At 43.5% G+C, this 20,915-nt stretch overlaps 1 long non-coding RNA gene across 1 annotated transcript; it reads left to right on the top strand.

Annotated features, from left to right (window-relative positions):
* The first annotated feature begins 1,878 nt into the window (after positions 1 to 1,878).
* Positions 1,879 to 12,978, top strand: LOC119381354 (uncharacterized). Its single transcript, XR_005181399.2, has 3 exons — positions 1,879 to 1,989; positions 7,591 to 7,686; positions 12,874 to 12,978. It is a non-coding gene; the product is annotated as an uncharacterized LOC119381354 (long non-coding RNA).
* The last annotated feature ends 7,937 nt before the right edge of the window (positions 12,979 to 20,915 follow it).

Here is a 20,915-nt window from a genome sequence, read left to right on the forward strand (position 1 = left end):
CCAGGTAACCGAGCCATAGAGAACTTCCCTGTAAAAAAATTTATAATTTTTTCCTAAATAGATAGACGATACGCTTCCGCAAATTCCGCCCAGTCTATCAATCTGAGCTGCCTGAAATATTTCCCGCGTCGACGTAATTCACATTGTGTGACGCCCGGTCGTTATTTAACTCTCCCACCACGCTTTATAACATACTTTAACGTGAAAAGGAGATAGAGGGGGGGAATAACATTATTGAGACCCTAAGGAAATGGATAATGGGAGCCTTATGGGCTTCCTAGGCAACCATTAGAAGTGCACTTGCGAGGAACCCACTACGCTATATTTCATCATAATTTTTGTGATGTAGCGAATCAGCCACTATGCAATTTTTCGTCATTCTGCGGAGAACTGTGCTGCAGGCTAAACACTTGTAAGGCATTATGTGCACTGTGTTGGTGCTGTGGCTGATGCCGATGAAGAATTATGGCAGAGCCCTTTGTAACGCGTTGGAAGCATTCAACAACCTAGTCGTTGAGCAATTCAGATTGTGTGACGCCTGGTTGTTATTTTACTCTTCGACCACGCTACATTACTTACGTTAATGTGGTTCCTTCCCGAGAGGAAGCCTGTATAGGCCCTTATTACAAAGCAGTTTCAAGCACCGGCATGGCTTTGAAGTCGAATACTCGGCTCCCACGCAGAGGGCCCAGTTTCGAACCTCGTTCTATCGCGGATATTTTTTTTCTTATTTAGTTTTTTTTTCATATTTCGTGCGATAGTAGTTACGGACACCGGCGGCGGCGGCGGCGGCCGTCAACTACTACGCCAAAAACGGCCCTTGTGATCTCATAACAGGTTTCGCTGTAAAAATGAGGAGGGGAAAATAAATTTGACTGCCAATTCCAACCATGCCGCGATTCATTTTTAAGAGCATCTCTAATAGCATATTTGTCCTACGACTGCCTAGTGGTTTTTCTTTGCAGCCTATCACTGTGTGTAGTACTTACTGCAAGAGCTAAAGTTATAATTAGGACAAACAAATAGATCTGCGCGGTTTTGCACGCGTTCAAGCAATTAGAAAAATGTTTATTTTGAGGGTCCCAGGTTACAAAGGCGTATTCTGAAACGGAACTTACATTAGTCAAGTGATGCAGTCATCTAATTTTAGAAGCTGCTGAACTAAAGCTACGTATGTCGATGTTCAGATTGCTGCTGCACTCCCGATTTCAGAGTATCATGGTCGAAGTGCGCTTTATAAATTAAAGCGCACTACTTACGACCTTGTACGGAACACTTAATACAATCAATTAATAAAACACCTTCTCGCAATCCAGGAAAAACAGTCAATCAGTACACCAACCTAGGTCCAATGAGAACAAATGGTTGTGACTAATTTAGTATAGCTCCATCGAACGGGAATATTCTCACCCAGAACCATTCTCAGATATCATAAAAATTAGTCGATGTCTAGATGTTTTTGCACTGTGTGCAAAATAGGTATTTTACTGTTCTAAAACACCCAGATGTAAGAGAAATTAGCATATACCTAGAGACAGCATTTTCGGGCGCTTTTGTGTATTGGAACGGTGTATGCAACATTTCATTCTCCACATAATGACAGAAAACTTAACGATGTCGGAAAAACGATTACCAGGTATTGGGCGATAAATGGCAGAGAATGACTGTAACACATAGGAAGGTATGGCGTCAGGACCATTTGCTCAGGAGACATCTATTTTGGTTCATGAAATGTAAATGTGCAATGTAATGTAAAGTGACCTAAACGACGGAACAAGTAAAACAGCCCTGCTTATTAGCCAGCGATTTCTATGGAACATAATGAGAACATGAGTTCTAAAACAACAATGTATTGTTTTCTTTCCATTTCAGACTTTAGCGTTGGGTTACAACGAAGAAATGACAAGAAAATCGGGTATATGTACTAATGGAACCTGCATATTAACTGAAATTCAACACGGATGCTCCGATGAAAAACCGGGAACAATGGTGACGTTCATTCATTGCTGTTTGTAACAATGCATGTAACATAGAGCGCACTAGGGTCTTTTCTCTGTTTGCTCCTTTAAGCGCTAGGTCCACTCCTCATAGGAGCGCAACACTGTTCATTCCTGGAGAGGAAATCATGAAAGCTTGTTCATACGTCGGTGCTCAAGTTAGTTCGTAGCGCATGTTTTATGTGATGTCGCACTAGATTTGACTTCGAATGCTTTCGAAATAAGCGCAGACAATAAACTGTAGTAGTAGTAGTAGTAGTAGTAGTAGTAGTAGTAGTAGTAGTAGTAGTAGTAGTAGTAGTAGTAGTAGTAGGAACACGTGTATTAGCCTTTATTGGCAGGATATTTTGGTAAACCCATGTATCTGTAATCTCCATGTAGTAGCATTAGTAGTAGGAACACGTGTATTAGCCTTTATTTGCAGGATATTTTGGCAAACCCATGTAGCTGTAATCTTCATGTATGCTAATCACAATTTAGTAGAAACTTAGAATAACAGAAGCTGAGCTAGTTGGTAGATATTCATGTTTAAGAGACAGAGCGTGCACGACGGACACAAGAGAGGTGAAGACACCACAAACGCGGACTAATAACTGAAAATGCGCACAGTGGCGAAAAGAAACGTAGACACAAAAAACTTCTCCGCGCATGCACAGGCAAAAAGCGATATCGATCGATCCGGTACGCATCAATCCTGCGGGGTTAGTCAATGGTTGGCTCACGCATGCGCTACCACTATTATTGATATACCACGCGTCAGCGATCAGACGCGCTTCTCTATTCCTGTGTCGGTAAAAAACAGTGCATTCATCAAATTTAGGCATGCACATGAGTTAGCGACCTCCTAGTTCCATTAATAGACAGCTTTAGTTTACTGTAAGCAAGGATGTACGTCTGCAACGTGCTGCGTGCTGCGTATGCTATGTTCGAGGCTGACCCCTGCTGCATTACTTCATCGTGCGCAACATCTGAAACGTGTACTTCACCTCAGCATCAACAGGATTGCCAAAAGGCTGTTGATTCGCGTCATGTGTTAGGCGCTGCCGCTTCCGCCGAATTCCATAATGTTGGCCAACAAAGCATTCATTTCGAAAGTTTTTTTTTGTGCGAAGCATTTTTACCGAAACCTAGACATTTCGACCGTTTCTATCTACGTGTCTGTCTATGTATCTAGCCGCCTAAGTCTGGGTGCTCTCATGATCGCCTCCTTAACTTGGTGCGGGCCAATATTCGCATGGGATGGTAAGAGGATTTTCCAAAGATGACTATCTGGTCATGACATGTATAACGTGAAAAGCCTGCCGCGTACGCCGTCAAACCCTTTCCTCCAGACACGTGCGGCACATCCCCGTTTACCACGGGCCGCGGTGTACTGGTATGCGCCACAGGTGATTGATAAGTACAGGTGATTGACCGAGAAACGGCGAAAACAGACTTTGGTAATTTAAATGCGAGAGCGTCAAGAAAAACAGGCATTGGCAGCGTTGACCGAATGCAAAGATTAAAATTTAGTGGCCCAGCAGAAATTGAACTGAGACATTATGCGTGGCAGTCAGGTATTCTACCACAGAGCCACGCCACGTCTAGAAACTGCTTTGGAAAAACACCCTATGCAGGAGTAATGTCGGTGCAACGTCAAGTGGAGTTGTGGTGCTGGCTATCTAATGTTTTAACAAATGAATAAACGCTACATATATACATACTGAAAATTGGCAGCGCAAACAAACGGGACACAGAAGAGGAACACAAACAGGCCTCTTCTGTGTCCCGTTTGTTTGCGCTGCCAATTTTCAGTATGAACCTATACCAACTTGCCCGCCTTTCAACACTTCTGCTACATATGTACTCCTACAATGCAGGTGTTGTCAGGTTACCGCCTATGGTTCTAGTGTTGGCTGTGCTGTTATAGCAGTCTACATTGCGTTTGTATTTCTGTGATGATATTCAAGTGTTGCTCGACCCCGAAGGAATACGCGAACGAAAGTTATGCATGATATTCACATCATCTCACCGTAAAGTGCACTTTGTTTCGATAATACGGACTTACGTGCTGTAACGTGAGTACTGACGTTATGTCGGACATTAGTCGCCTTCAAACGCCAGTCTTTTCGACGTGCTTGGTAAGCCCGCGATGTGAACACTGCTACATCACTTACAAAAATTGGGGGACGCTTAAGCTTCGCCTTTTACCGTTGAACACGATAGTGATATCCTGCCCCTAGCACGTACTTAGACCATGACGCAATGTGCGCACTAAGGTGCAATGTAATGGGTAGCCTGCTGTAAACCAGGAGCAATTATGCACAAGAAACTTTTTTGAAGTTGCGATGCACCTACTACCTGGTATTAAGGGAATGCGAGCCGCAATGTGTGTGGCTTTTGTAATGGGTGGCTGGATTTAATCTACTTAGTCGTTATAATATTCACATGATGTGACGCGGTATGGCAATGTACGCTTGTACCACGCAATATTACTGCGGTCTTTCATCTCGTACAGTGACACCTCTCTACAGGATGCGTATGTTTGTGAAGCATGAAAGTTACTTTCAGTGTAGTTCCAAGCAGAGGTGTGGTTGTGTGGTAGAACACCTGCTTGCGACGCAGACGGCCTGGATTCGATTCTCACTTAGACGCAACATTTTTATTATGAGATGATGATTTTTCGGTCACAACCAACGACGCCGACACCGACACCGGAATTTCTGCGAAACGATCTGTTTAACGCTATCCCGTTAAAAACACGTAACATTGGTTCAACGCCAAAAATTGCAGCATAGAACTACTAGCTCACTGCTTGATCTGCTAATTTCTTGGTCACTGTTGTGTCTGTAGCTCTTCTGTAAATAGTCTGTCAATACAAGTTGTCGCGATTCCCACACGCGCTCCTTTCATTGTTGGTATTGTTACCGGCATATTGCACGTGTAGCTGCTGCCTTGCGCAAGACGCACAAGAATGTCTAGGAACATTCGAGATTATTTTAGGATTATCTGTTAGGCTTGAGCACGCAAACGCGAACAGCTGAGATTATTATAGAACTGACGCGGCTACCAGCGATAAGGCTCGAATATTTGATACCGCATGTATAAATGCCGACGCGCCTTGCCCTTGCCACGGTTCAGTTTATTGACGGCCGACGCTGAGCTCACCGCTATCAGAGCACAGTGTGTATTGCTTGTAATTTTACTTTCCGTTTCCCGGCCACAAGTTCCGCCAAATAAAAAGTTTCATCTTGGACACGGCGACTGCCTCCTTCATCGCCGTCATGATCCCGTGACAAGATTATCCTCGAAACTTGTCCAGCGTCTATTATTCTGCAGTCTTTGCTTCAAGCGACCAGCAAAACATTCGCCGCTATTCGTATAGTGGCAGTACTCGCATCTTTCCACTACGTTTATATCACCTCGAGTTATGCGTCTCCGGCGCCGACTGTGGAGTGTTGTTTCGACTACCAAAGAACCTGGCTATTTTATATAACTTCAAAACCACACCTAAACTTCCCGTCGAAACATTGTAAGGTTGTAAAGAATGGTATAGCCATGTCATGCCCTCATTCTCTCACGAAATCGTGGGAGCACAAAATGAGTACCAGCTTTAACGCACATGTTACCCGTTTTTTTTAGGTACACGTTATCCTCTCGTAGCAGCGATCACTGTTGCTGAATGTTTAAAGAAGCCTGTTATGTCCGAGCGTGCTTGCCGAAAACAAAAGTAACATGGGTGTCCTAGTTATTCCTTACGTTAATTGCGTATCTCGCAGGCTAAATATTGTTCGAGGTAGATGCAGAGGTAATGTTCTTTTTACGGATTGCCAATATTGTAGGTAGGATATGTGCCGCCATGCAGAGAAAGAATGAGCGGGTTGCTCACACACAAATAAGTTACAAATGTGACAGTTACATCGTTCTCATCCTGTGTATACTTGTGCGTTCGTTTCGTGCATCCTCCTTTGCGTTTCAGCAGCGCGCTTCAACTGTTGAGCTGTGACAAATGTTAGTTTGCCCTCATCCTCTGTATGTTCTTTCCGTGCGTCCTTTCTGCTGGAGCAGCACGTTGCGAATTTCGCCCTGCTTGCCGTTGTTCGTGTGACATTACAATTTGTTCCTACAGCATTCAGTCCTTCGCCCTTGTGCCGGAACAATGCACATCAAACGCTCAACTACGTCTTTGAAGACACGTTTCACTTTCGTGTTATACCGTTTCCTATGGCAGAGTGATCAGCCATGTTTTTTTTTTATTCACACCGCAGACATTGCAAAAATGTGAGACGATAGTATTTGCGCCAATTTGTAATGCGCGGTTATGGTCCGCAAGGCGATTATTTACACATCGGCCAACGTGGCTGATGTGCGACTTTTCCGATGTCAGCGGGATCCTGTAAGCAGCATTCACCACGCATTCGACAAACAGATTTTCTATATTTTTCGGACAATCTATTTTTTTGTTTGGTTGGACCAGTTTTGCAGCACAAAGAAGGTAGTTTCTTGGTGCAGAAAAAGCTGTTGGTATACTGTACTTCAAGTTTCAAGTTATGGGTTATCATATGCATTTTAGTGATAACAGCTCGCCTAGTATTTTCTTTAGAAGCCTCACACTTTGTGCCATCTCTGTTCATTTCTTTCTTAACTTTCTGCAACAGCACTTCATCAAATGAGCTAGCATATGAGTGGATAGCCAGCCTGTTTCAGCTTCTGAACTTGACCTTCAAAGCTTTCCTGCGTTTTATGACAGCAAGATTCCTTTAACGGCGCTTTTAGGCACATGAGGGCATTCGCACGTTTCACTGTCTTAGAGTGGGTGGAGTTATAAGGTATTAATAGTTTCCGCACGCTTGGACGACACATCAAAGAAACGCTTCTTCCATCAATAAGGTTCATGTTATTATCTAAAAACCGCCACGTGCGATCTTGTTCCACTTGGTAAGTAAAGTATAAACCGTTCCCTTGCAGTTTGAAAGGGGATAAAACGTCCTGCACAGTTTGTTAATAGGTCGGAGGAGGCTGCTTTTTTAAAATAATACAAAAATCATGAACATACCTAAAAGAAATGGAAACTTCGTCACCATCAAAAACTTCCAACATAGCTCTGTCTAGGTGCGCTAGAGAGATATGGCACAAAACAGACGTCATCCCAGGAGCCAATACAAATATCCTCATTTTGCAAAAGGAGTTAATCTTTAAAGGAAAGAATAGTTAAAGACAGGTAACACTCTAAAAGAGGCATGAAGTTAGACCGTTGCGTAAGTGTCGTCGTCTCTTTCGCTTGGCCGCTGTGTTTTTTTTTTTGCTTTTTTGTGCAATTGTTCATTTTTTGAAAAATTGCCAGCCATGGCTGAGCAGAGCACCATAACGACAGCTTCGCAAAAGCGCTACAGTATGACGTGTCATAAAACTACCGTAAAACGGTAAAACTACCGTATGACGTAATGAAACTATAATATTAACGTCACCTGTTTTTCTTCCAAATCCTGTAACAGAGTTAGGAAAATGACTTGTATTGATGAAGCGGAAAACATTCAGATTCATTCTACTTCAATAAAACATTCTGAATAAGTTGTTCCGAAACTTCTTGCCGAATTTTTTTTTTTTTTTGCAGGTAGACGGGATGCCTCAAGTTGGTTGTGCTTATACCTGTTTCGTGAATGGAACCAAGAGGATGTATGGGTATTATGCGGTTGGAACTAATTGCACCGTAAGAATACCTTCCTTTTAAATAGTAGAGCTTCCATGTTAATAATGCCATTTGGAAGTTTCATGTGACTCATCCTAAGATACACATTCTACAACAATGAAGCGAGGGAATTTTGAGGGCTTGTTTCTTTTTTAGTTTGATACGACTTTAATGAAAACAAGCACGTAACGAAGTCAAGCAATGCATAGGAGATGCTAACTGTATTGTATTAAGCGTACTGTAGTAACTGTGATAAAAATGGAAAGAAACTATATTTGACTAAAGCACAACTTGCCGCCGGCAGGGACCAAACCTGCAACCTTCGTATCACGCGCCCGATGCTCTTACCTATGGTGGTACGGCGGCGGTCGTCCCGTTGTCCACCTAATCTGATCGGGTATTTATGTCCATGAAAACCTGGGAGTGTTAGTCAGCGACTCTCGTAGCTGTGATGGCGAGCGTGGAACGCGTTTTTCTTTGTCAGCTGACGCCACGCAACACGAGATGGTTTAACCAGTGGACAGTTGACCAACAAATTTCTCGCATACAACGTGAACGCATGAGGTCTGCCTGCGCGAGGCCCTCGTTATGAATGAAGGAAAGAACGGAATTTTGAGGGCTCGTTTCTTTCTTTTTTTTGTTTGACACAGTCCTAATAAACCTAGCAGATAATGAAGACACGGATGGTATAGGGAATGCTAATTGCATTGTAGCAATTGTGATAGAGACAATATAGATGAGAAGAAAGTAAAGTGGGCAAAAAGACAACCTGCCACCGAAAGGAACCGAACTAATCTAATAAAGCAGTATTGTCTAGTGCAGTCATAGTGTGGCTTCCCGTGAAGCGGAAAGGTGTTGGGCTATCGCATGGCGGAAAAATCGGTCTCGGACTCATTTTTTCACATTGCGCTCCGCACGTGGTTTTCCGGCCAGCTGAAGCGGACAAAGGAGTGGATTTCAGCGGAGCTTCGCCGCTCGCATCCCCTTCGAGGTGAAATGTGAGCGCACCTGTAGGCCGCCTGGTACAAGTGCCAATGCAAAATACCCACGAAACCGTAATTTACGATTATCTTACGACTAAGCGAAGCGCCCAATACGAGTCCGGAAGGCATTGTGTGCGCCTGTGTAGCTGCAAACTTTCTTCGTGCGGTGACTGATGATGATCATAATGACGATGAATTACTGCTGAGCCTTTTGTAATAAGTGTGCATCCTCGAACCGCCCACTTTTAACGCAATTCACATGTGGTGGAGCCTGGTGTGAGAACTACCAGCATGACCTTGCAGTGTATTTATCTGCCACTCAATATGCCTTGGTTTCATTCGATGTCAAATACAACTTTCTTTTATTGTTTTTGTTGGGCGCATAAATGTGAAGGACATCAATGGCTACGACGGCGGACGGCATCGCCACGAAGATCAGCTGATTCCTTGTAGCTTATAACATATTACGCTCTAAAAAACAACCTTCGGTGGATACTATACTGCCACGCGCGTTTATTTCTTTATTATGATGTATTCAGGTATCGTAAACAACAGCTGTTAGCAACGCTTTCCGCAGACAGCGCCGTATTGTTTGGGAAGCTTCGCGATTGTTTCAGATCGTTCTGTTAAGCGTACGCGCATAACGCGAATAGTCAAGTTTATTCGTGGCCTCACGTGACCACCAGTGATAACGCTGGAAGCTTCTATCACTTATGTATAAATGACGACGTGAACCACCGTTCATCAGATTACCGACGACCGACACATGCTCTCGCCGCTTACGCTGCATATTGAATGTTACTTATTTTAGGGGGCATTCGCCCAATAAAGCGTTCCATCTTTATTGCCTGCGCTTTTCTTTCTTCACCGTCACAACCATGTGACATGGAGATGCTGTTTTTCATGTTCTGGTCACCCACAAAAAGACGTGAACACAGCTAAGGTCTTGGAGAAGATGACAAAACCACCGCGGATCATCGTGCTAGTCGCAGGCAGCAAGGGTGGCGCCATAGTACAGACTCCTGTTCGATAAGCCTATAGCCTCGGAGACGACGACATCTGCCTCAACGACTCACACAATATCACCTGAAACTGTTGCCATGAAACAGCCGCGGCAGCCACCAGCATTCCGTGGACCATGTGAAGACCCGGAAAGCTGGTTGGAAGCATACAGCCGGGCAACCACGTTCAACAACTGCTACTGTACAACAAACTTCGCCACGTGAATTTCCCCATTGAAGATGGCGCGAGGACCTGGTTCGTGAAGCGACAACCTACGGCAACAACACTGCACCTCTTCTGGACCGGATTCCTGTGTACACTTACGATCGTTGCCCGCAAGGAAAGGGCCGAAATTCTGTAGAACACAAGTGTAGCGCACGCGAACAGGAACATCTGGATGTGCAAAGAAATTGTCTGTCTGTTTCACCATGCCGGCCACGATATGTCCAAGGAAAAGAAGATTCATTTCCTTATGCAGTGACTTAAGAACTGTTTACCCGACTTCTCTGCAACCAGCACAAGATGGTCATGGAATTCGGTGTGGAGGCCATGACGATCAAAATGGCACTAGAAATTCGTAGCACTCTATACAACCCCTACATTCCTACGACAGCCTACGCGTAGGTTGAATCGCTGCAATTCACAACGTCCAGTGCGAGACCAACAGAGCGATTGTGTGAGGGGAGATGCGTAACTCGTTGCCTTCTTCGCAGCATGAAGTGAACTAGATTGCTGACGTCGCACACCAGGAGATACAGTAATTACAGGGACTACGTGAACAGAGCAGTCTGAAACACAAGCGGTAGCTACGTAGCTGCAGTCCTCCGCAATGCTCCTCCTCCACGCTCGCGCTAGGACGCTGAACCGCTGCAATTGTGTCGCTAGCCACCCCCGCCGTCGTCATACCCTGCCTTTCGGTCAGCGCTATACCCTGAGAAAGACCGACATATGAAGCACCCCTGACTGCGTGTAACACGGTGCGCACCGCGGTCGGAGGCTCTACTGAGCTTCATAGTCAATGTTACCACATTTCTCCCTCAGGGTTACACAAAACAACAACAGGAGAGCCACATTAGCCCAATTTCTCATGCGACCAGCTGTGGAGAACGCGAGTAATTCGCTTACCCAACACGTTCGCAAAGACCCGTATCCAGCGCTCTCGCATTTCTGCACTCAACGCGCGACATTCACGCGTCGACGTCGTTGCATTTCTATGATAGTTATTGCAGCAGGTTTAGTAGTCAGTGCTATCACACTCGAAGCAGGAGGCCACAGAAAAACACCGTTAGTGCATGTGGAAGCTGCAGTACTCTGGCAACGAGCCGTCACAGGCTAACACGACGTCAAGCCCAAGGCACGTAACTGCATCTTCACCGAATCGGATCACCGTATACGCACTGAAGGCCTCATTAGTGTCATAATTCAGTACTTCAATTAGGCGCCTCCAGACGGCACCACCACCCCCCACCAACCAAGAACACTGTGAGGGGGAAGTGTGAGATCTGTCAGCCCCTTTTATGAAACATCGCGCATTTGCGCCGGTAGCGCAGTAGGTAGAGCGTCCCGCATCTATCGTCACGCACTGTGAGGTCGTGGGCTTGAGCCCTAGGTCATACAAATGAACGAAGCTGTGTGTTGTGGGCTTTCATTGTCATCACTTTGTGTCATATTACCGGCGTCACATCCGTGACGAAAATGATGTCAGTGAAGTTTTGGTGGACCGCGGCATAAGACACTTTCGTGTTAAAAAATTGTGGCACCTTTGCATTAGGGGGCCAAGCCTGAAGGAAGAGCGGAACTGGGCGGTCTTCCTCTTTTGTCCTTTTTTCATTTCCTACTTCTCTTTCAGTCAGTTTCTCTCTGTTTCTTCTATCTTTTTTTGTACCGGTTCTTTTCTATTAGCTACTTTATCTTTCTTTCTTTCTCTGTCTATTTTTTCTCGCTCTTTCTATCTCTCTGCTTCTTTATCTGGCTTTATTTGTGTCTGTTTTTTTCTATTTCGGTCTTGCTGTCCGTTTTTATTCCTTTTTCTTGCCTGTTTCTTTCTCTTTCTTTCTCTGTGTTTTACGTCTTTCTATCATTTTTGTGTTATTCCAGTTTATTTTTCTCTTATTTTCTTTCCCTCTCTCTTTTTGACGTGGCTCACGTGTTTCACGTGCTCCACTTCGTCGAGCAGAGCTTTCCCTTAACGCTTGAAACTGCTGTACTTGGTAGTGTGGCTTGCGCTATTGCTGTGGCGCATACCCCCGTGTGGTTTTCTGCGGACAACAAACTTCTTACGGCTCCGCTGTTACAAATTCACCAAGCGTAATTGCTCCAAATTACAAACACACAGAAAGATCGTCCTACTGAACATGCCAGTGGAGTGCAAATGCCGAATAAGTGATTGTTGCGCTACAATTAACTTTTCAAAAGTCACCCCACGCCGTTTGAGTGGGTGCACTAAAGTGCATCGGTTAAAACAGTCCAGCAGGCAGATTAAAACTAAGCGAAATGCACAGCATCAGATCGTTGTCAGTAATTAGTGCCTTAAGTGCAATTTCCGAAAGCTTAGACATTGCTTAGTAATAGATTTGATTGATTACTGAGCACTGCAATCCGTGAAACTTTTTGAAGCATCAGTGAAGTCTTGATGGATGTGATAAAGTGCAAGATGAGAAATAAGGAAGACTGATTTCTACATACTGCAGTACCAAGCTTTCCTGTATTATGATTTGGATAAGTCAGGCCGTAAATACTCGATTTAACGAACTACATAATTTGAAGGCAATAGTATTACTTTACGAAAATGTAAAAAGAGCTGTCATTTATATTGTATAACATATTTCTAACTTGCCATGTATTTAATTGACATACATACATACTCTCGTGTGCTTTTCATGGGTTTTGGTAGCTTGCGACGGCCGAATTTTCTGCCTCTAGTTTCTGCAGCCTTATTGATAGCAGACTGACAAAATGTCAAAGCCGGGATATTTTTCGATGCGGACACTTCCTGCGGATGCAGATAGCATGACATATTTCCTTTCAATTGCAAGCTTCAGCATTTCTCAGAAAAAAAATTGCACTTGATCAAAGACCTACTTCATAAAACATATCAGACTGGAATTGTGACATATGTATTTTGACGTATCCTTCAGCGTTCCTGAACTCTGAGGCAATGATCACGCACGCGTCGTCCTGAATAACCTGATATACAACATAACTGTTTCTTTGGATTTTACAGCATATGGGCGATAAAGGACAAAATCGCACCGTTGCAACATGCAAGAAACACGGAACAAAAGTTGTGTGCCGCGAAGCAGTACCTGCTGTACTGGACTGCTAATAGGATATATGAAGTTATTGCTACCTTCTACGGATATGCAAAAATAAAAGGGGTTTTATCAAAATGCTAGGTCTCCGCGCAACTTTTCAAGAATTCAAAGTCACCTGATTTGATGGTTATTAATGTGGAATGATGCATTATTATCAAGCACATTCTGATTATAATCCATCATTGCATGGCTTATTATTAAACACGTGGAACAACAAACCGTTGTTCCTTGTACAAAAATCACTTTTTGTGACAAAGTTTGCAAAGTATGAAAGCGTAGGACTAACCCTTAGAAAACACGCATGAAGGCTTATAGTTCAAATACCGTTGATCATTTTACAGCATGGCTGTTGTGCTCGTGGTTTGCCGTGTGTAGTAGATAGACAATTATCATTATCATGAAGCGGTATCGCTCATTCACCGTCTAAGCACTCGGTACAAATGGTTAACAAGGAATGATGAAACTTGCGGCCCCTAATTGGTGTTTGCCGCCCATGTGTTCGCTTAAGTTTTAGTGGACCAGTATGGTGAGTACTGGGATTTGCCCAATGTCTGTGGCCCATTGCGATAGAAGAGAGCAAGCATAGCTATGTATATTATAGTAGAGCGAGAGCTGGGGAAGAGACAGGTGAGAAGGTAAAAGCCTAACCAAGCCGGCACCAGCAATGTGCCCAGCAGCACTGCATCATCATCATCATTATCAGCCTGTCTACGCCCACTGCAGGGCAAATGCCTCTCCCATGTTCCGCCAATCAACCCGGTCCTGTGCTTTCTGCTGCCACGTTATACCTACAAACTTCGTAATCTCATCTACCCAACTAATTTTCTGTCTCCCCCTCACGCGTTTACCATCTCTTGGAATCCAGTCAGTTACCCTTAACGACCACCGGTTATCCTGCCGACGTGCTACGTGCCCAGCCCATATCCATTTCTTCCTCTTGATTTCAACTATGATGTCCTTAACCCCCGTTTGTTCCCTGACCCACTCTGCTCTCTTCCTGTCTCTTAAGGTTACACCTATCATTTTCCTTTCCATCGCTCGCTGCGTCGTCCTCAATTTAAGTTGAACCCTCTTTGTAAGTCTCCAGGTTTATGCTCCGTAGGTAAGTACCGGTAAGATGCAGCTTTTATATTCCTTTCTCTTGAGGGATAGTGGTAGATTACCATTCATGATTTGAGAATGCTTGCCGAATGAGCCCCATCCCATCCTTATTCTTCTAGTTATTTCACTCTCATGGTTCGGCTCCGCGGTTACTACCTGTCCTAAGTAGACGTACTCCTTTACAACTTCCAGTGTCTCGCCACCTATCGCAAAGCGCTGTTCTCTGCCGAGATTGTTCCACATTACTTTAGTTTTATGCATATTAATTTTCAGACCTACTCTTCTACTTTCCGTATCCAGTTCAGTAATCATGAGCTGTTATTCGGCTCCCGCGTTACTCATCAATGCAATGTCATCAGCGAATCGCAGGTTACTGAGATACTCTCCATTAACTCTTATCCCTAATTCTTCCCAATCTAGGGCCCTGAAAACCTGTAAACACGCGGTGAATAACATTGGAGAGATCGTGTCTCCCTGCCGTACGCCCTTCTTTATTGGGATTCTCTCGCTTTCTTTATGGAGGACTATAGTGGCCGTGGAGCCGCTGTAGATTTGTTTCATTAAGTTTATGTAGGCTTCGTCGATGCCCTGATTCCGCAGTGCCTGCATGACTGCTGATGTCTCCACCGAGTCAAATGCCTTCTCGTAATCTATGAAGGCTATGTATAGGGGTTGGTTGTATTCCGCGCATTTCTCTATCACCTGATTTAGAGTATGAATATGGTCTATTGTTGAGAAGCCTGTACGAAATCCTGCCTGGTCCCTTGGTTGATTGAACTCTAATGTCGTATTAATTCTGTTAGCAATTACTTTTGTAAATAGCTTGTAGACAACGGACAGTAAGCTTATGGGCCTGTAATTTTTCAGGTCCTTGACGTCCCCTTTCTTATGGATCAAGATAATGTTGGCATTCTTCCAAGATTCTCGTATCCTCCCCGTCGAGAGACACTTCGTATACAGGGTGGCCAGTTTTTCTAACATAATCTCTCCACCGTCTTTCAACAGGTCTGATGTTACCTGATGCTCACCAGCTGCTTTGCCTCTTTGCATTCCCTTTAGGGCTTTCTTTACTTCTCCTGTCAATACTGGTGGGATGTCAGATTCCTCTGCGCTAATACTGCTTCTTACGTTATCATCCTGACTGTCTAAGCTGCTGTACAGATCTCTGTAGAACTCTTCCGCTACCTCAACTATTCTATCCATATTGTTTGTGACATTGCCTTCCTTGTCCCTTAATGCATACATCTGATTTTTGCCTATGCGCAGTTTTGTCTTCATAGCTTTGAGGCTTCTTCCGTTCTTTAGAGCATGCTCAATTCTCTCCATATTATACTTTCTTATGTCGGCTACTTTACGCCTATTGATTAGCTTCGAAAGCTCCGCCAGCTCTATTTTGTCTGTTGCACTTGAGGCTTTCATAGCTTGACGTTTCTTAATGAGGTTTTTCGTCTCTTGGGATAGCTTACCAGTGTTCTGTCTGACGACTGTACCCCCGACTTCCACTGCACACTCCTTAATGATACTAGTCAGATTATCATTTATTGCGTCAACACTAAGGTCGGTTTCCTCGGTTAAAGCCGCATACCTATTCTGAAGTGAAACTCTGAATTCCTGTACTTTCCCTCTCAGAGTTAGTTCATTAATCGGCTTTTGTGTATCAGTTTCTGCCGTTCCTTCCTCACGTCTAGTTGAATTCTAGATCTTACCATTCTATGGTCACTGCATCAGATCTTGTTAACTACTTCCACATCCTGTACAATGCCCGGGTGGCCGCGCATTATGAAGTCTATTTCATTTTTAGTTTCGCCATTAGGACTCCTCCACGTCCACTTACGAGTAGCCCGTTTTCTGTAGAAGGTATTCAAGATGCGTAAATTATTGCGTTCTGCAAACTCTACTAGTAACTCCCCTCTGGCGTTGCACTTCTGAATATAGCAGACCATGCTCCACACTTAGTTTGGTCTCCCCATGCTATGACGAATTCCACTTTTGACCGGCTTGGCTACCACTCGGCTCGGCTTGGCTATAGCTAATCTATATTAAACAAAGTTTTGCCCCACGAACTGTTGGCTGCCAGGAAACGAATTTTGTGATGACTTGGGCAGAATTACCGCCCAAAATTTATCAACTGCAGTTTGCATCAAATCAAATTTATTTCAACACGCAACTTATTTTAAAATAAATTGCGCAAGCAAGGTTACACTCATACACATATATGTACTTTATAGGTAGCACATAGAGATACAGCAGCGAGCATGAGCAAGAGAGGAGGTGTGGATTGTGCAGATATATTTTTCTTCGGAAATACATAAGGACACATTTTTGGGTAATGTGCTCACACCAGTGAGGCCACTACGAAAGAATTCCATATTTTCTCGCATATAATCCATCCCAGGATATAGTTCAGACTTCCAACCACTAACCACGGAAAAATAAAAGGTTAAATAAAATTCCCGTGCACTGCTGTGAAGGCAACTTGAGCAACAAAATTTGCGTATAACCTGCAATCAGACTTTGGCTCCCTATTTTCTGTACAATTTGTGCGGGTTATAAGCAAGAAAATACGATACATACGGTATATACATACACTCAAACCTCGATATAACCAACACAGATATAACGAATTATCGGTTATAACGAAGTAATTGAAGAATAGCCTTATCACTGAAACAAACGAAATAGTGCAGGGGAAATTAACACTTTAATGCCTTAATTACAAATTGTAGGGGAGGGCACATCATCTACAATACTGTGCTTGGCTTTAATTATGAAGAGTTAGAGAAAATCGAAGATGGTGTTTTTTTAAATGATCTTCGAAATATTGCATTTTTTAGACTTGTCCTTAGTTGAACATTTCTGGTCAACGTTTCAAGTCACTCTCAGCGATTTCGATCAATACATTTGTTAACCTAACATATGGAAATATTCTGAAAAATTTTGGGAAGTCTGGCATTTATACGCGCGGAAAAAAAATTCTTAAATTTGAGCATTATTGAACTTTGTGTCGAATATGCGATTTTTTTTCTCTTAAAAGAACAGCCTCAAAACTGCAGAGTAATAATGTTTCGTCAACTCAAATTATCCGTAGTATGTGGAGAAAATTCGTCAGACCTACAGCTACAATAGTTATTTTGTAGCGTCTCATTGAAATCCCACTTCCGCGAAATTCGAAAAAGGCGGTTGCGGCTCAGTGGAGACTTGTAAATTTTTTTTTTAAAGAAGGTCAATTTTTTTTTTCGCAAGACTAAAAGTGGTTTTGCGGTCTTGGGGGCTCGGACAACAAAATATATTTTTTTCGGTGAAATTATATGGGGTCGACGGACATGCACCGACGTTCTAATCTGAACACACCCTGGAGTTGGTGGCAGTAGAATGCAGAAATGGTGTGGTAGCTCAGTGGATATAGTGTTTCACAGCTGAACTTGATGTCTGAAATTTGTTCCCACTTGTGGGCATCAGCTTCGCATGCAAGATGTCCGTGGTTCGAATCCCGGTGCCGGACAATTCCCAACCGGATTTTAAAAAAAATCCGCGTGATGATGGAATTGTGTAAAAAGGCCTGGGGTGCAGCCTCACTGGCGACCACAGCCAGCAATGCACTCCCTCACCAGAGCAGGATTGGCCACCCTGGTGTAGTACTTGGCCACTACCTCCCACATGAATACACCAATTAACCCTCGGCCCTCAGTCCCCAGCGGCTGCGAAGCAACTGACCAAGGCGGCGGCCAGACCTGCGACGCAGCGGAGGGTGCTAAGAATCTCTGGGTCCGGACAGGCCGCCATTGGAACCTGAACTTGGCTACGTATAACGCTAGAACTTTATCTAGTGAGGCGAGTCTAGCTGTACTATTCGAGGAATTAGAGGGTGTTCAATGGGATGTAACAGGGCTCAGTGAGGTTAGGAGGCCACAAGAGGCATATACAGTGCTGAAGAACGGACACGTCCTATGCTATCGTGGCTTAGCTGACAGAAGAGAACTAGGGGTGGGATTCCTTATTCATAAAAATGTAGCTGGTAATATAGAGGAATACTATAGCATTAATGAGAGGGTGATATGTATCGTAATTAAGTTTAATAAGAGGTACAAGATGAAGGTGGTACAGGCCTACGCGCCTACATCCAGCCATGATGATAAACTGGTTGAACGCTTCTACGAAGACGTAGAATCACCAATGAGTAAGGTAAAGACACAGTATACTGTAATGGTGGGCGACTTTAATGCAAAGGTACGCAAGAAGCAGGCTGGAGATTATGCAGTTGGGGAATATGGCATCGGTTCTAGAAACGCAGCACTGCAGTGACCCAGTATTGCGCCATTTAGTGCAAGCTGCGCTAATTTTATTGAAACAACCGATTTTCAATGGCGTGACAAAAAACTGTTCAGCTTGCTCAGTATATGCTCCGTGCTTTTTTTGTTGAGGATATTGCCCAAGAACAGGTGTAATAGGTCGAACAGGTGTAACAGGTGTAATAGGTCGAATTCGGTATTTGCTTCCAAAAAAAATAAGCTTTTGCTATATCATTCACTTTTTAACTCTCGTTTAAACTATTGTCAATTGGTGTGGGGTACAACGACGGCTACTAATGTTGATAAAATATACATGCTTCAGAAAAAAATGTATTAGGCATATATTCAATGCTCATTTTGTGGCATCCACTAGACCCTTATTTTGTAGCTCAGGAATAATGGGCCTTTTTCAGAAGGGTAGTCTGCGCATGCGCGGCGGCGGTGACGACACGCGCGCCATGTTTTTTGAGGGTCAAAGCATGGCGACAGGAGCGAACTGAACGCCACCTGGCGTAGAAGATTTGCAAATTTTCCCGAAAAATACCAGGCCTCCGAGAATGTCTACCGGCACGCGGCGGGCAACTTCGGAGGCCATGGACCCTCAGTTTCGATTTCAGCGATCTCCACGAGAGGCGCTGTTCGGACCTGAAAAAGGCCCATTAAGGTGCACCAGCTATATAATTATGCATTAAGCCGAAAATTCAGATCAGAAACTATTAGGCACACAAAAAATCTACGCAGTCTAGCCAACTTGCGCGCAAGGAATCTAAACTACCCCACCAGTCATGGAGAGAAGTGGGAGGTTGATAAAACACGGTTAAACTCCGGCAAACAGCGTTTATCTTACACTCTTCCAGCTCTTCTGAATTATTGTGACCTAAAAGGTTTTGACTTATTCAACTGCTCATACCACGACATCCATGAATTATTTGCAATATAATACTTGATCTTTAAATCAATAGTACATTCAGTTACATATTTTTTCTCTCAGTCCCAAATCAAAAGTCTTAGATATATATTTGCTTTTTTCACTTGCATGTAGATACTTCTAGGGTTGTAATCTATATTATGTATAATGTTGTAATCTATATAATGTCTTTTTATGCAGTGTATATGTCTTATATTTTGTTTCTGGATGACAATCGCATTATCATGTTTATCTTTTCTACACAGTGTAATAATTTCGTTTTTCAATCTGTGGTTCGTATATGTATTGAAATCACAACTGCAATGTGTACGCCCTGTGGTGGGGCACTGCCCGTGAGGTGCCATATCGCCATGTTTACCACGGTGCTGCTACCGCTCCGACTTTTTACTTTATATTTATTTTCTGCTTTCTTTTTGTATGGGGCTGTGAACTAGTCAAGCTGTTTAACACAGCTTTTTTTCACAGTCCTTTCTTTCTGTACGACAGAATGGAAAATAAACTTTGACTTTGACTTTGACTAAGTATTTGAAAAAAAATGTTGACTTATTGCTGAGCAATTATTGAATAACAGCGAATGTGAGAGCGGATATTGCCAAGCGTGAGCAAAACCTTTTCATGGATATTACCAAGCCTGAGCGAAACCGCACAAGGTAAGCAGGCCATAGCACCAAATGAGGCATGTTTCAGGCGTGGAATGCATCGGCGGTTGTCCATCACATCAGTACTGTCTATCTTTGCCAACGTGATTTCTGCGGTCTGTCCGTCCTAATTAACTCTAGCTAACCGAACTACCCTCGACATAATTCTTTTGTTGGCAGCAATGTATAGCTGATTTCTTGCTGCAGTAACGGAAGCAACGGAGACAAGTGTGAAATCCGTTTAAAGCAGTGCAACACAACTCAGCCGAGCAGTGCAACACAGCAGCCGAGCGCCATAACCACTAGACCACCATGGTGGGACGACAAAGAGAGAGAACGAAACAGGAAGCGAAAATAGAGGAATAAGGGGAGTAGAGAGAAAAATAGTGAGAACGAAACAAAAAATTGATAGAGAGAGATAGAAAGAAATAGAAAGAAACAGACGCAAAAGAAAGATAGAATAAACAGCCGGAAAGAGAAAACGTGAGCAAAAGAGATCAAGTAAAAAGAAAATTAAATAAAAATACAGAGAAAACAAGGAAGGCCACCCAGCTTTGCTGTTCCTTTAGGCTGGGCATTACTCGTGCGAGGCTGCCTTCATTTTTTTACTAGTTTACGTTGGTACAAGACGAAAAACACTCCTTCGGGTTTTCTTGCTTGTTGCAGGTTTGAAATTAGGGCTAACATAAACTTTAGCCTTTTTTTTATTGCGGCTACGGTTCGTCTTTTACTGCACTGTATAACAGAATTCTCGCAATGACACTGATAAATAGTGACGCGTACACACCATCCCCTCAAGAATGCGTAACGAATCGAATTGTGTCCTGCGGAATTCCACAACCAAAAGAGGGGTTATAAGGAACAATTTACATTCATTCGTTTGTAGCACAAAGCAAGAGGGAACGCATACTAATTTCTCACAAGCATAAACCGCATATTTGAAAATTTATCCTTCTTCGCAAATCATATCCTGAAACTGACGCGTTTCCTAGGCG

Source organism: Rhipicephalus sanguineus, chromosome 2 (genome assembly GCF_013339695.2).
Source record: "Rhipicephalus sanguineus isolate Rsan-2018 chromosome 2, BIME_Rsan_1.4, whole genome shotgun sequence".
Classification (NCBI taxonomy): domain Eukaryota; kingdom Metazoa; phylum Arthropoda; class Arachnida; order Ixodida; family Ixodidae; genus Rhipicephalus; species Rhipicephalus sanguineus.